This window comes from Impatiens glandulifera, chromosome 1 (assembly GCF_907164915.1).
Source record: "Impatiens glandulifera chromosome 1, dImpGla2.1, whole genome shotgun sequence".
In the NCBI taxonomy this organism is placed as follows: Eukaryota; Viridiplantae; Streptophyta; class Magnoliopsida; order Ericales; family Balsaminaceae; genus Impatiens; species Impatiens glandulifera.
Genome location: NC_061862.1, coordinates 4,312,262 through 4,326,414, shown reverse-complemented (window position 1 = coordinate 4,326,414; position 14,153 = coordinate 4,312,262). Strand labels below are relative to the sequence as shown.

At 31.1% G+C, this 14,153-nt stretch overlaps 1 long non-coding RNA gene across 1 annotated transcript; it reads right to left on the bottom strand.

The window, feature by feature from the left end:
• Nucleotides 1–12,864: 12,864 nt before the first annotated feature.
• Nucleotides 12,865–13,250, bottom strand: LOC124922111. The gene is made up of 2 exons (XR_007097761.1): nucleotides 13,151–13,250; nucleotides 12,865–13,086 (listed from the first exon to the last, which is right to left on the bottom strand). It is a non-coding gene; the product is annotated as an uncharacterized LOC124922111 (long non-coding RNA).
• Nucleotides 13,251–14,153: the final 903 nt, after the last annotated feature.

The following is a 14,153-nucleotide window of genomic DNA, read 5'->3' as shown; positions in this document are numbered from 1 at the left end:
ATCCATAAGGGTCAACTATTATGAGAATATGCATATATGAAATGAAGTATTCTCAAACCTAGTGTTTCTTTAATTACAAACTTGATTATATTTCTCAAGTCTCAAATCGATAGCCACGAAAATCTCATAACTAGACAACTAACATTAGTAAAATGCCCCAATTTCTTTTGAACTTTTCTTTGTGGTTTTATCTATAAGGGTCAACTATTATGAGAATATGCATATATGAAATGAAGTATTCTCAAACATATTTTTATTTTAATTAAAAACTTGATTATATTTCTCAATTCACAAATCGAAAGCCACGAAAATCTCATAACTAGACAACTAACATTATTAAAATTCCCCAATTCCTTTTAAACATTTCTTTGTGGTTTTATCCATAAGGGTCAACTATTATGAGAATATGCATAAATGAAATGAAATATTCTCAAACATAGTGTTTCCGTAATTGCAAGCTTGATTATAATTTTAAGTCACAAAAGCCACGAAAATCTCATAACTAGACAAATAACATTAGTAAATTGCCCCAATTTCTTTTGAACTTTTCTTTGTGATTTTATCCATAAAGGTAAAAAAATAGACTTATCAAATTATTTTTAAGAACTAAAACAACTTGGTAAAATAATATACAGAAATGAAGTATTCTCAAACACAACTAAGATAATTTGATACTTAAGCACAAAATCAAATACTATCGAGTCAACCTTTTAAGTTATATCTCCTCATGTTTATGAAATGTTCTTTTTGTGTCTATACTCATAAAAGACGACTAAATAGATTTATAATATTACTTTTTGCAAAGATTGACCAACTAGTCAAGAAAATATGTAGAAATGAAGTATTCTTTAACATAATAAACTTCTATCATTTGAAACTTAGTACTTTTTTAAAATCCAAAATCACAAGACATGAAAATACCAATCATTATAAACCAACATTAGTAAATTATATTGTTTTCATTCTTTTTGAAATTTGTTACACAATATGTTTATCAAATTATTTTAAAGACTAAAACAACTAAGAACAAGAATAAGCAGAAATGAAGTATTCTCAACCGTAGTGTTATAATACTTTAACACAAAATCAAATACTATAGAGCCAACTTTAATTAAGTGATATCACCTTATATTTTTCAAAATATTCTTCGTGTTTGTAATTGAAACAAAAAATAACAAATTAAGTTTATAATACTACTTTTGAAAATAATAGATCAACTAGGTAAGATAATAGGTAGAAATTAAATATTCTCTAAGATAATACTTCTATAATTTGAAACCTATTACCTCTAAGTTCCAAAATTACAAGCCATGCAAATACCAATAAAATCAAATTATTCCTTTTAAAATTTTGTGTTTCTATCCATGTGGGGGAAACAAAATAGGTTTATCAAATTATTTTTAAAATTAAACAAAGAGAATATGAAGTATTTTCAATTGCAGTATTTTAGTAATTTGATACTTAATAATTATTATTTTATCATTATATACTAATACTTTATTAAGTCATTTTATAAAATAAAAAATTATACCTCCTCAAAATCAACACCAATCATATTTTTTAAATAACATTAATCCAACAAGGCCTAAGCAATTAATAAATTAAATATTTTCTAGAATCTAAGGAATGATTTTATTAGTATTTTTTTTAAGATATTCTTATCTACGGTTCTAATATGGAACTAAAACTAAGGCATATTGAGGATGTTTTGAACATTCTAAAAAACAGTGTGGTAAAGCGGTAAAGTGATCAAAATGCTTATTAGGATTAAAGAAGCAGGAATATATTGGTCAATTCTTTGACATCAAAGCATTAAGAGGTTTCATAGGCAGGGTATTATCAAAGATTCGTACGCAACTCAAGAAGGTATGTCGTAATGGACTGAAAATGCAGAAAAGGCGTTTAAAACATTGAAAGAAGCTCGAACCACCACTCCAATTCTATCACTACCTAATTTTTCATACAATAAGATACAACCAGAGAACAACAACACTCAACTTGAAGACTAGAATCAATGCAGTCACAATTTTTGGCAAATCTAGCAATAAAATGTAATCAAGAAACATACATGTCATCAAAATCAAGAAAGAACTAAAATGAACAGCATCATCGACTTCATCCCAAAAAGAGAACGTAGATGGAGATGAAATATTTTGCCGACCAGATGTAAATCTAACAAACAGCAACCAACAATAACACAATAACAGAAGACATAGTTTAAATTAGTAGGCACACAAACAACAATAAGCTTATTTTAAAGAATCCTAGAATTGATCAAGACAGGTTTGATGGAACTAATTCGACAGGGGTTAGGAGGGCGTACCAGTTTTTCGGAAATTTTTATGCTATATATTTTTTACGGGCCGAGTTAGAATATGGGTGACTAATTGTTTGATGGACCACACAGTTTCGACATGGAGGGATGTATTCACAATGAAGTTCTATTAGCGTTCCAACCAATAACTCTATACAACAAATTTTGGGGCAACTCAAAAAAAGTAAAGTTCTTATTTTGAGTGATAGCATTTATAGACGAAGGAAACACACACCAATTGGGTTGGGTTTTGACCTACGAGAAAATAATCCGTTAGTAGTTACCATTGCAAATGAAGGTACTTTATATAGGATCGTGCAGAGGAAAATTAATTTACACTCAAGGTATGGATATTTAAATTAGGAGGCTGCAACATAGTTTAGGGGTTGATTGAATGATAAAGTTTAAACAAGTAAGCTAGAATTATCCAAAGCAATGAATGAAGACAAAGATCAATAGTTTAAAAATACGTTTGTACGGGATTAAGGATAAGATAACTTTCAATTTGATGTGTGTCGAGTCAGTGAGAAAAAAGCCAATAAAAATGATTGGGTTGTTTCGTGGGACAAATATACCACATAAAAATTAAGAAACCGTCTTCAAACAGAACAAACTGATCATAGAAAGACAACTAGACTTGTCCATTCAAAAGGTAATTGAAAAGTACCTCAATGTTTTCAAAAAACCAAGCCAGCTGCCTGCCTCCAATTCTAAAAACTGGTCATTCTATTAATCATAAACGATTCTACCAAATATGAGACTATACCTTTATCCCTTTATTTGTTTATCCTATTATCTTAGTTAAGAAAAATGATGGAATATGGATGTTTTATATAGACTACATGCAACTAAATGAAATCACAATCAAGGATAAGTACCATATACATGTAGTGGACGTGTTACTGTATTTGCTTTATGAAGCAACATTTTTCATCAACCTCGACTTATGTGTGAATTATCATCAAATAAGGGTCAGAGAAGAGGACATTCACAACACTGTTTTCAGAACTCATTCTAGATTATATGAATTCAATTATCAAATGTACTTATAACATTCTAAGTATTAATAATTGAAATATTTTATTATAATTTTTTTTATGATATTATTTTATACAGTTCTATTATGGAATTACATCTAAGGTATTTTGATAAAGTTATGAAAATTCTAAAAAAATTAGTCTATTGGTAAAATGATCAAAATGCTTATTTGAATTAATGAAGTAGGAATATCTAGGTTATTTCTTGGGCAGGTCATTATCGAAGATTTTTATGCAACTTTGGAACTATTAACAAATCATTACATTGATTTACACAAGAATGATATGTTTAAATGGACTGAAGACGCAGAGAAGATATTTAAAACTTTGAAAGAGGCTCTAACTACCACTCTGATATTAGTATTACCTGATTTTTCGGTTGATCTCAAAATAGAAACAGATGCCTGCATTGGCACGGTATTGATGTAGAAAGAAATACCCATCGCATATATGAAAAAATCACTATCTAAGAGACATTTATGATTTTATACATATGAAAATAAACTGTTGGCAGTATCTAAGTGAAAATATTACCTATATGTTAAACATTTTCATTATCAGGATAAAATGTTTAAATGAAGAAAAATATTACTACAGTCCTTCAACAAACATGGTTATCAAAGTTATTGGAATTTAATTATATCATAATGTACAATAGGGGAAAGACAAATGTTGTGACCTAGGAAGGTACATAAATTCAGCAATGCATAAACACGAGAGATTCATCCTCATAAGAGATTATAAAAGTTGTTAGTACTGTAAAAGATTATAAAAGTAGTACTAGTTAAAGTTGTTAGCAGTTGATAGATAGTTAGATAATCAACAGTCTATATATGAGTAGTATAAATATATAGACACATATAATATAATAATTTATGTTTTCTTTTTTTTGGAAAATGACTTATTGTCATTTACTAAAACCCCAAAGAGATACAAGAGTTCAATCCAGACAAGACAACCCTTGCCCTAATAAAAGCTTTTATTAGTAATTTTTATGATATTCTTATATACAGTTCTAATATGGAACTACATAACAAGGTATATTGAGGATGTTTTGAACATTCTATAAAATAGTCAATTGGTAAAACGATCAAAATGCTTATTTGAATTAAAGAAGCAGGAATATCTAGGTCATTTTTTGGGCATCAAAGCATTAAGAGGATTTCTTGGGCAGGGTATTATCGAAGATTCGTATGCAACTTTGGAACTATTAACAAACCATTACATAAATTTACTAAAAAAATGGTATGTTTAAATGAACTGAAGACGCAGAGAAACATTTAAACTTTAAAAAGGCTCAAATTACCACTCCGATATTAGTATTACCTGATTTTCAATTGATCTCAAAATAGAAACAAATGTCAGCATTAGCACGGTATTGATGTAGAAAGGAATACCCATAGCATATCTGAGCAGCTCACTAGCTAAGAGACATTTATGTTTTTCTATATATGAGAAAAATAAAAAAGTTCTGATGAAGAAAAATATCACAACAAACATGGTTATTAAAGACAAATTTTGTGACCCGGGAATGTGCATGAAGTCAACAATGCATATACACGAAAGATCGAGCCTCATAGAAGATTATAAAAGTTGTTAGTAGTGTAAAAGATTATAGAAGTAGTTACTAATTGTTTATGAGTGTCCATACATGAATAGTATAAATAGATAAGGCAAATATGAAGTAATAATTTCTGAATTTTTGTTTGTTTTGGGAAATGACTTATTGTCATTTAATAAAACCCAAAAAGGAAAAGAGATACAAGGGTTCAATCAAGACAGAGCAGCTTTTGCCTTGAGATAAAAGAGTCATCAACAAAACAAAGATATATCCAAATGACAACAAAAACAATAACAAACCGTAATAATTTTTTATTTCTTCCTAATGGAATGGGGCTCAGCACCTCCGTTCTTCTGCTCCCCATTTCTAATTCAATCTGTCCCGTCTCTATTCCTTATCTTCTATTATAATTCTATCTTCTTGCATGTCAATGGAGTTTGTTTACATTTAACATTTTTTAGAACGAAGAGTCAAGCAGAACAAGTCGATACACATGGTAGACTGATTCTAATAGTAGTGTCATCCAAACATCTTCCAGTTGTAAGTAGAAAACTTAGACTAGCCATTATTATTTCATAATTGTCTTGAAGATTCTCATTGTTCAAGTTCTGCTCAGGTTGCTTTCGTTAGCGTGGTACCTTAACCATTACAGACGATCTGACTAGCAATTTCTTTAGCATTCACACTTGCATTTAGATAATTGCTACCCCAATGGAACAAACTCCAACAGCTATATTGAAGATATAATTTGTATGACAACAGTAAAAACATTATTTTGTACAATCGTATCTATTTTAATATTTAGATAAAAGTTCTTCCACACTAGTTTTTGTCTTATCTACCTTAATGCTAGGGGATTCTCATTACCATAAGTATGGTCTATACCAAGATTATTGCTGCATAGAAATCATACCTTGATTGACATCATTTATCCTGGATCTCGGATCCTTTATAATTCTGTTATTACGAGAAACATTAATGATTTTCAGATCGCCCTCGCGACAAAATCGGCCCCTAGAATCGTCCAGGGAAGAGAGAAATTTTATTGTCAGGAGCCGTTATTGAAAAGAGATTACGCATATATAAAATTTTGTCGAACATTTTTTTCAATAATTTTATATTCAACATTTTTCTATGTCCAAAATTTCAATTTATAAAGACAACATAATGAGTGAAACCGCCTCATTTGTTTTTTTCACCGCAATGACAACAAAATAAGCTTATATGATTTTCTTTTAAAAGAGTAGACCAAATAATTAAGAGAATATGCAAAAAAAATGAAATATTTCTATAATTTCAAACTAAAACTATATTTCTATTTCTCAAATTTCAAGCAACCCAAAAATATTTCTAATTCCCAAACCAATACAATTCACGAAAATATAAATCACTATAAAACCAACATTAATAAATTATATTATTCTCATTATTTTTGTACTTTTGTGTTTCTATCCACGTCGGACAACAAAATATATTAATTATATTATTTTTATGACAAAAGAAACTAAACAAGAGAATATGCATAAATAAAGTATCCTCAACCTTAATAATTTAATCATTTAATACTTAATATTTTTTAAGTCCAAAATCACAATTTAAGTGATATTGCCTTATAATAAACAGAGACAATAAGTATAAATGAATTATTCTGAAATACAGTGAGTTAAATCATTTGATATTTAATATTTTCACAAATTTAAAATCTCAATATTATAGAATCACTTAATTAAGTGATGTTGTCTCATAATTTTCAAAATATTTTTTTGTGTTTAATATCGGACAGCAAAATAGGCTTAACAAATTAATTATGAAAAAAGTAGATAAATTATTTTGAAAATATGAATAAATGAAATGAAGTATTCTCAAACATAATGTTTCTTAAATTGCAAGTTTAATTATATTTCTCAAGTCATAAATCGAAATCAACGAAAATCTCATACAACTAACATTAGTAAAATACCTCAATTCCTTTTGAACTTTTCTTTGTGGTTTTATCCATAAGGGTCAACTAGTCTGAGAATATGCATAAATGAAATGAAGTATTCTCAAACATAATTTTCTTTAATTGAAAACTTGATTATATTTAAAAAATCGAAAGCCACGAAAATCTCATAACTAGAAAATTAACATTAGTAAAATGCCCCAATTCATTTTCAACTTTTCTTTGTGGTTTTATCCATAAGGGTCAACTAGTTTGAGAATATGCATAAATGAAATGAAGTATTCTCAAACATAGTTTTTCTTAAATTGCAAGTTTAATTATATTTCTCGAGTCACAAATAGAAAGCCACGAAAATCTCATAACTAGACAATTAACATTAGTAGAATGCCCAATTTCTTTTGAACTTTTTCTTTGTGGTTTTATCTATAAGGGTCAACTAGTCTGAGAATATGCATAAATGAAATGAAGTTTCTCAAACATAGTATTCCTTTAATTGCAAACTTGATTATATTTCTCAAGTCACCAATCGAAAGCCACGAAAATCTCATAACTAGACAATTAATATTAGGAAAATGTCTCAATTTCTTTTGAACTTTTCTTTGTGATTTTATCCATAAGGGTCAACTATTATGAGAATATGCATAAATGAAATGAAGTATTCTCAAACATGATGTTTTTTAATTACAAAATTGATTATATTTCTCAAATCACAAGTAAAAAGCCACGAAAATATCATAACTAGACAACTTACATTAGTAAAATGCCCCAATTCCTTTTGAACTTTTCTTTGTAGTTTTATCCATAAAGGTCAACAAAATAGACTTGTCAAATTATTTTTAAAAGACTTAAACAACTAGATAAAAGAATATAAAGAAATGAAGTATTCTCAAACATAATTTTCAATTATTTAATATTTCATCACAAAATCAAATACTATCGAGTCAACTTTTAAAGTTATATCGCCCCATGTTTTTTGAAATGATGTTTTTGTGTCTATACTCGCAAAGGACAACAAAATATATTTATAAACCTGAATTTGGGTATGAACCTGAATTGGGGTATGAACCTGAATTGGGTATGAACCTGAATTGGAATTTTTTGTGTAATTTTCATACTGGATGGCAGATGTATCCTCCTCCATTGTTGCCCTTTTGCTTGGCTGATAGTGGGGATGTAAATGAACTGAGCTGCTCGCGAGCTATTCGAATCTCGGCTCGGCAAAAAGCTTGTTCGAGCTCGTTCGTTAATCTTAACGAGCCGAGCTTAGGCTCGTTTAAAAGCTCGAAAAATTAAACGAGCCGAGCTTGAGCTTCTCGATATTCGGCTCGCTTATAGGCTCGCGAACAAGTTCGTTAATAGGCTCACGAACATGTTCGATTATATAAATTATAAAAAAAAAATTAAGTAATATATATATATTAAAATAATTAATATAATAATAATCTTTAATTAAATTTAAATTAATAAATATATATATTTTAAAAGATACCTCTAGAACTATGTAGAAGAACTGAAAGAGGGTCATTCATCCTTCTATCTCTCATAACTCTCTCTTCTCTTCCGTCTAGGTTTTCAAGGTTGCAGCTCACAAGGAAAAAGAAAAGAGTTTATTATTCTCACCATTATCATCATGCTCTTAGTTGACTAGAAAGAGAAGGGATTGACTAGATTGCGTACAAGATTTCGAGACACTTTGCTAGGAATCTACACTGTGTATTGATCTCTTTGCTTTTTCTGCTGTCCAGGTTTTCTCGCTTTTCTTTTCTCTCCACGGACGTGTCTTTAATGTTTTGATATAAGATTTCAATCATTCCATGTTTCAGCTTTGTATGAATTTTGTAGATCTACATGAATTCTATACTGATATTAGGGTTTGAGGTAATTTATTTATAATATATGATTTTTGCTGTTCAGATTCGATCAAGTAGAATGATCTGTCTAGTTGATCCGATACCTGTCTGAGATTTAAAAATGTTCTTAAAAGAATATCATATATATATGATCTTTTCTGTTCTGAATCGAGCAAGTAGAATGAATGATCTGTCTAGTAGATCCGATACCTGCCTAAGATTTCTGCAGAAATCTCTTTCGTTTTTGGTTCGGATGGACGAACTAAGATGTAAATTATATCATTAACTGCATACTTTTCATTGCTCATTAATGGATCCTGTTGTTGTGCTAAGTTGTCTTTTGAGGAGGGTTTTATTTCAAGGGGAAAGTAGAGTGAATGAATTTGCTCCTGATCGATTCCATTACCTGAAATTGGTCATTTGGTTAAAACTGTAGAACGATTTATTAGTATTGAAGGGATCTAGAATTAACTGTGCCCTAATAACTGGCATGTGACATATTATCAATTCCAATAACTACTGTCGCTTCTGAATCAGCTTTTAGTGCAGGGGGTAGAGTTATTGATCCACATCGTGCCAATTTAGGAGCAGAGACAGTTCAAGTTTTACTTTGTGCAGAAGATTGGTTACGTGCACGTTACCAAATCAAAAACAAATAAAAAGTAAGTAAATCAATATCTTATTCTTTATTTATTAAGTCTTAGTTACTAAATCTAAAAGATAATTTTATATGTGAAGGATAATTCAGGGATAAAAGAGATTCATTTGACTTAAAGTCTTGCAGTCAATGGTTGTGACTTCTCTGGCATAATTATGAAATTGGTAAGTTTATATAATATAATTATTGGTTGACTGTTAAATATTTGTTTGTTTGATAATCATATTATGAACTGAAATAAGTAATGATGATGATGTGTTATATATAATGTAGGTATGTTGATTTTGTGATAATAAATAGTAAGATGTTGCTGGATGAGAATTGAGAACAAAATATTTTTGATAATATGATAGTGTAATGACATTTTTCAAAGTATACTACAACTAAGCAAAATGCTTTATAACATAATCCTTTATTTTATTGTCTAGTGTTAAATATTTATTTATTTTGTAATCATATTATGAAATGAAAATAATGAATACTGATGATGTGTTATTTATGATGTAGGTATGTTGATTTTGTGATAGTAATCTATAATGGTAAGATGTTGCTGGAGGAGAGCAAAATGCTCTTGATAATATGCAAGTGTTTTGGTCTTTTTTGAAGTATACTCCAACTAAAGCAAGATGCTTTATCTTATTAGATGATTGCAAAATACTTTTGATAATAGCAAAATATTTTTGATAATATTTGTGTGTTATGGCCTTTTTAGAAGTATTCTAAAACTAAAGCAAAATGCTTTTGTAATTATGTTATTAGCTAGTGTTTTATCATTTTGATAGTTTATTTCCACTAATTTGTTACACATAGCAGTTGAAAAGTATATTTACAATTTTTACTTTAATGTTGCATTCATTTCATTGTTTAAGTTATAAACGAGCTTTAAACGAGCTCATAAACGAGCTTTTTAAACGAGCTCTAAACGAGCTTTCTAAACGAGCTTTAAACGAGCCGAATACGAACGGCTCGTGAGCTCAATTAAATTCATACGAGCCGAGCTCGAGCTCGATTATAAAAGCTCGAAACGAGCTCGAGCACGAATATATAACAGACGAGCCGAGCTCGAGCTTGATACTATTCGGCTCGGCTCGGCTCATTTACATCCCTAGCTGATAGTACATCAAACCCAGACTGCAACTATGAACAGTGCACTCATAGGTTCTTTTAGTGCATCAATAGGATATGAATATGAAAAAGATACATTTGACATTTTGGTAAAAAATCAGAAACAAAACATTCTCAATTGAAGCAGAAAATTATACTACAATTTGGGGATATTGATGCAGAAACTAATTTTTATACCAAATGAAAAATCTCGATCATTACCTAAAAATAATATCAGCTTGCCCCAAAAAAAACCCTTAAACCAAATAATGTTTTGAGGTGCAATGGGGCGAACCTTCATCCATTTTCCGTAAAAAAAATCATGATTATTGATTGACTCGAATACAATCAAAGTTTGGGAAATTAGGGTTTGTCTGAGCCATTAATTATTAGAAATGATATGAGAAAAACTGACCGACCTGAGGATGATGTGGAAGGAACGGTCGTCGGTTGGTGGATTTCACTCTTCGATCACACTTCTCCTCTTAGCTGGCCTAGAGCTCCGACCGACCGAGAAGAGAGACGCGGAGGATTCAATGGTGGAGTGTTTTGATACTTTTAATTCTGAATGATAACATAATAAAGAAAACAAAAAGTTGAACGTAAAGACTAGTTTTGATAAAGAAACCACTTTCAGTAGTGAGAATACAAAAGTAAGGCATAAATCTATCTGAAAATTGACTAGTAAATAAAGGGTATGAACCTGAATTAGGGTATGAACCTGAATTGGATTTTTTTCGTGTAATCTACATACTAGGTGGCAGATGTATCTTCCTTCATTATTTCCTTTTTGCTTGGCTGATAGTTCATCAAACCCAGAACAGTGCACTCATAGGTTCTCTTAGCGCAGCAGCAAGATATGAATATGAAAAAGATACATTTGTCATTTGTGTAAAAAAATCAGAATTAAAACATTCTCAAATGAAGCAGAAAGTTATACTACAATTTGGGGATATTGATGAAGAAACTAATTTTTAAACAAAATGAAAAATCTCGATCATATCCAAAAAATAATATCAGCTTGCCCCCAAAAAAACCTTAAACCAAATAATGTTTTGAGGTGCAATGGGGCGAACCTTCATCCATTTTCCGTCAAGAAAGAGTTTCATTGATCAACTAATTAAAGAAACATGATTATAGTAAATACATGGATTGATCAAACAGGGTAAAAAGTTTGAGAAATTAGGGTTTATCTGAGCCATTAATTATTAGAAATGAAATGAGATAAGAAGAACTGACCGACTTGAGGATGATTTGGAAGGAACGGTCGTCAGGTGGTGGATTTCACTCTCCGATCACACTTCTCCTCTTAACTGGCGCAGAGCTCCAACCGACCGAATCCTTCAATTGGCTAAATGAAATGGAACATGTTTGATTTTGACAAATAAATTGAAAATAAAAGTGAAATAATACGCATATAAAATATAACAAATAAGTTTGAATCAAACTAAGCCTTATAGATGGCAACCGAAGCAATTGCAGGTTTTAGGAGTGAAAGAACAGAAACCAAAAGACTTGTTTGGAAGATTACAATTAATGGCATAACAGCAAGGAAAAGGTAAACAATAACCGTCACCGCCGGCGCCGCAGCAATTGCACAAAGCACATACCTGAAAGTTTCCTAATCTTCTTCTCTTACTACCATCGCTCATCATTTTCACCGCTATTTCCCCAATTTTCGACACCATTGACGCCTTCATTTTCGGATACACCGATTTCAAAATGTTTTCCTGTTTAGATCTATTAGTTATTAAAGAAGAAGAATGTTAGGGATTGAGTGAATCTAGAAGTGAAGTCACTTACATGTTTGAATCCGATGATTTCGTTGGACAGAAGTAATACTGAAAGTAAAGCTACATAAGAGGAGCTGGCAATAGGACATTCTTTTTCTCCTTCATCTTCAATGGATGCTTCGGCTCAATCTGAAAGGGTAATTTTTGCAGAGGGACGCGGAGGATTCGGTGGTGGATCCGATCGATCGGTCATCCCTCGCTTGCTTTTCCTCTAATTGGCTTGGCGTAAACCTCGCGCAGAAGAAAAGAGAGATTTATTCCCAAGTACTTTAATGGTTGAATGTAATGTTGATATATTGAAAAGGGAAGAGAGGCTAAAAATTAAAATATGTGATAATTCATGACTACATTGAATTGAATAATTAGGATATTATTCAATGATTCAGCAAAAGAAATTCTGAAATTCTTGTTTAAAATCATTTCCCTTGTACCCTAATCAAATTGTCTCATGAATAAACAATTTGTTTTCAAATTAGCATGTATTTCATTGGCTATGGGGATAACAATTTCAAATGATTACAGATTCAATTCAAGAACTATAACAGGATATTATGTTGCCAATTGAAATATATTGTTTAACAAAATAGACTTTGATGATTCAAAACACAGCCAAATGAGATAATCAAATTGAAAATCAAACATTTCGATTCAAACGGAATAACATCAGTAGTTCAGAGAATCGTATCTTGCAAAAGAAAATAACAAGAAAAGAAGTTTCATCATAATCTCAAAAATGACACAAGGCAAAATACCTAAAATAAAGTAACTTGAAAGATTCTCAAAACCCTAGCTTAGTTCGGCGCCAGTGTCTGCGCTTGGCATTGTACCTGTAAATCATCAGATTATGGATTAGTCAAATTCATAAGGATGATCGACATAGTTTATGGATACCTGATTGTGTTGTCAGTGCGGAGACGAATCCAGTGGGGGATTGGCCTGTTCTGCCGATATAGAAAAAAGACATCGGTATATCATAAGATCCTCCCCCAATATTCCCAGTACAGACAGAGTCGTCAGAATAAATCTAACCAAACCAAGATCAAGGAAATTCATTTCATGTAAACGACGGAGAAATCGAGAGCGGCCCATGACGAATTTATTGGGTTAGTACAAGAGTTGGTAGAACTAATTCGGGAGGGCTAAGATGACATATGGGGTTACTACATATTATTTAATGGAGTAGAGACAGGGGTTACTAACCCAGATTAGCGTTTCATCAAGAAGAATCAGGTCATTATCGAATCTCATCAACTAAAGAAACATAATTATTGACGAATACATAGATCAAACCAAGAAAGAAAGTTGGGAAATTAGGGTTTGTCTTAAGCCATTAATTAGGATGGAATAATCTAGAAGAAATGAAATGAAAAGACTGACTGACCAGAGGATAATCTAGAAAGAAGGAACGGTCGGGTGGATTTCACTCTCCGGTCACTTTTCCTCTCAACTGCGTAAATCTGGCGCAGAGAGAGCTCCTCCGGTAGGCCGACCGAGAAGAGAAGAGAAGAGAGACGCGTAGAAACGGTGGGGTGGATGGATGATCCGATCATCCCTCGCTTTTCCTCCAACTAGCGTAGCGTAAACCTGGCGCAGATCTCCTCTTCATCCGAGAAGAGAAGAGAAGAGAAGACGCGTAGAAACGGTGGGGTGGAGTGGATCTCCTCTTCATCCCTCGCTTTTCCTCCAACTAGCGTAAACCTGGAGCAGATCTCCTCTTCATCCGACAAGAGAGATGGGCGGACTACTGTATTTATACTTTTAATTTGAAACGCGTGTGACCGACCGTTATTCATTAACTTTATTTAAAGTCAGATTAATTCAATAAATTTATTTTAAAATTATATTTTATATATTTATATAATTATATTAAACTCTTATATAAAATACATATTAA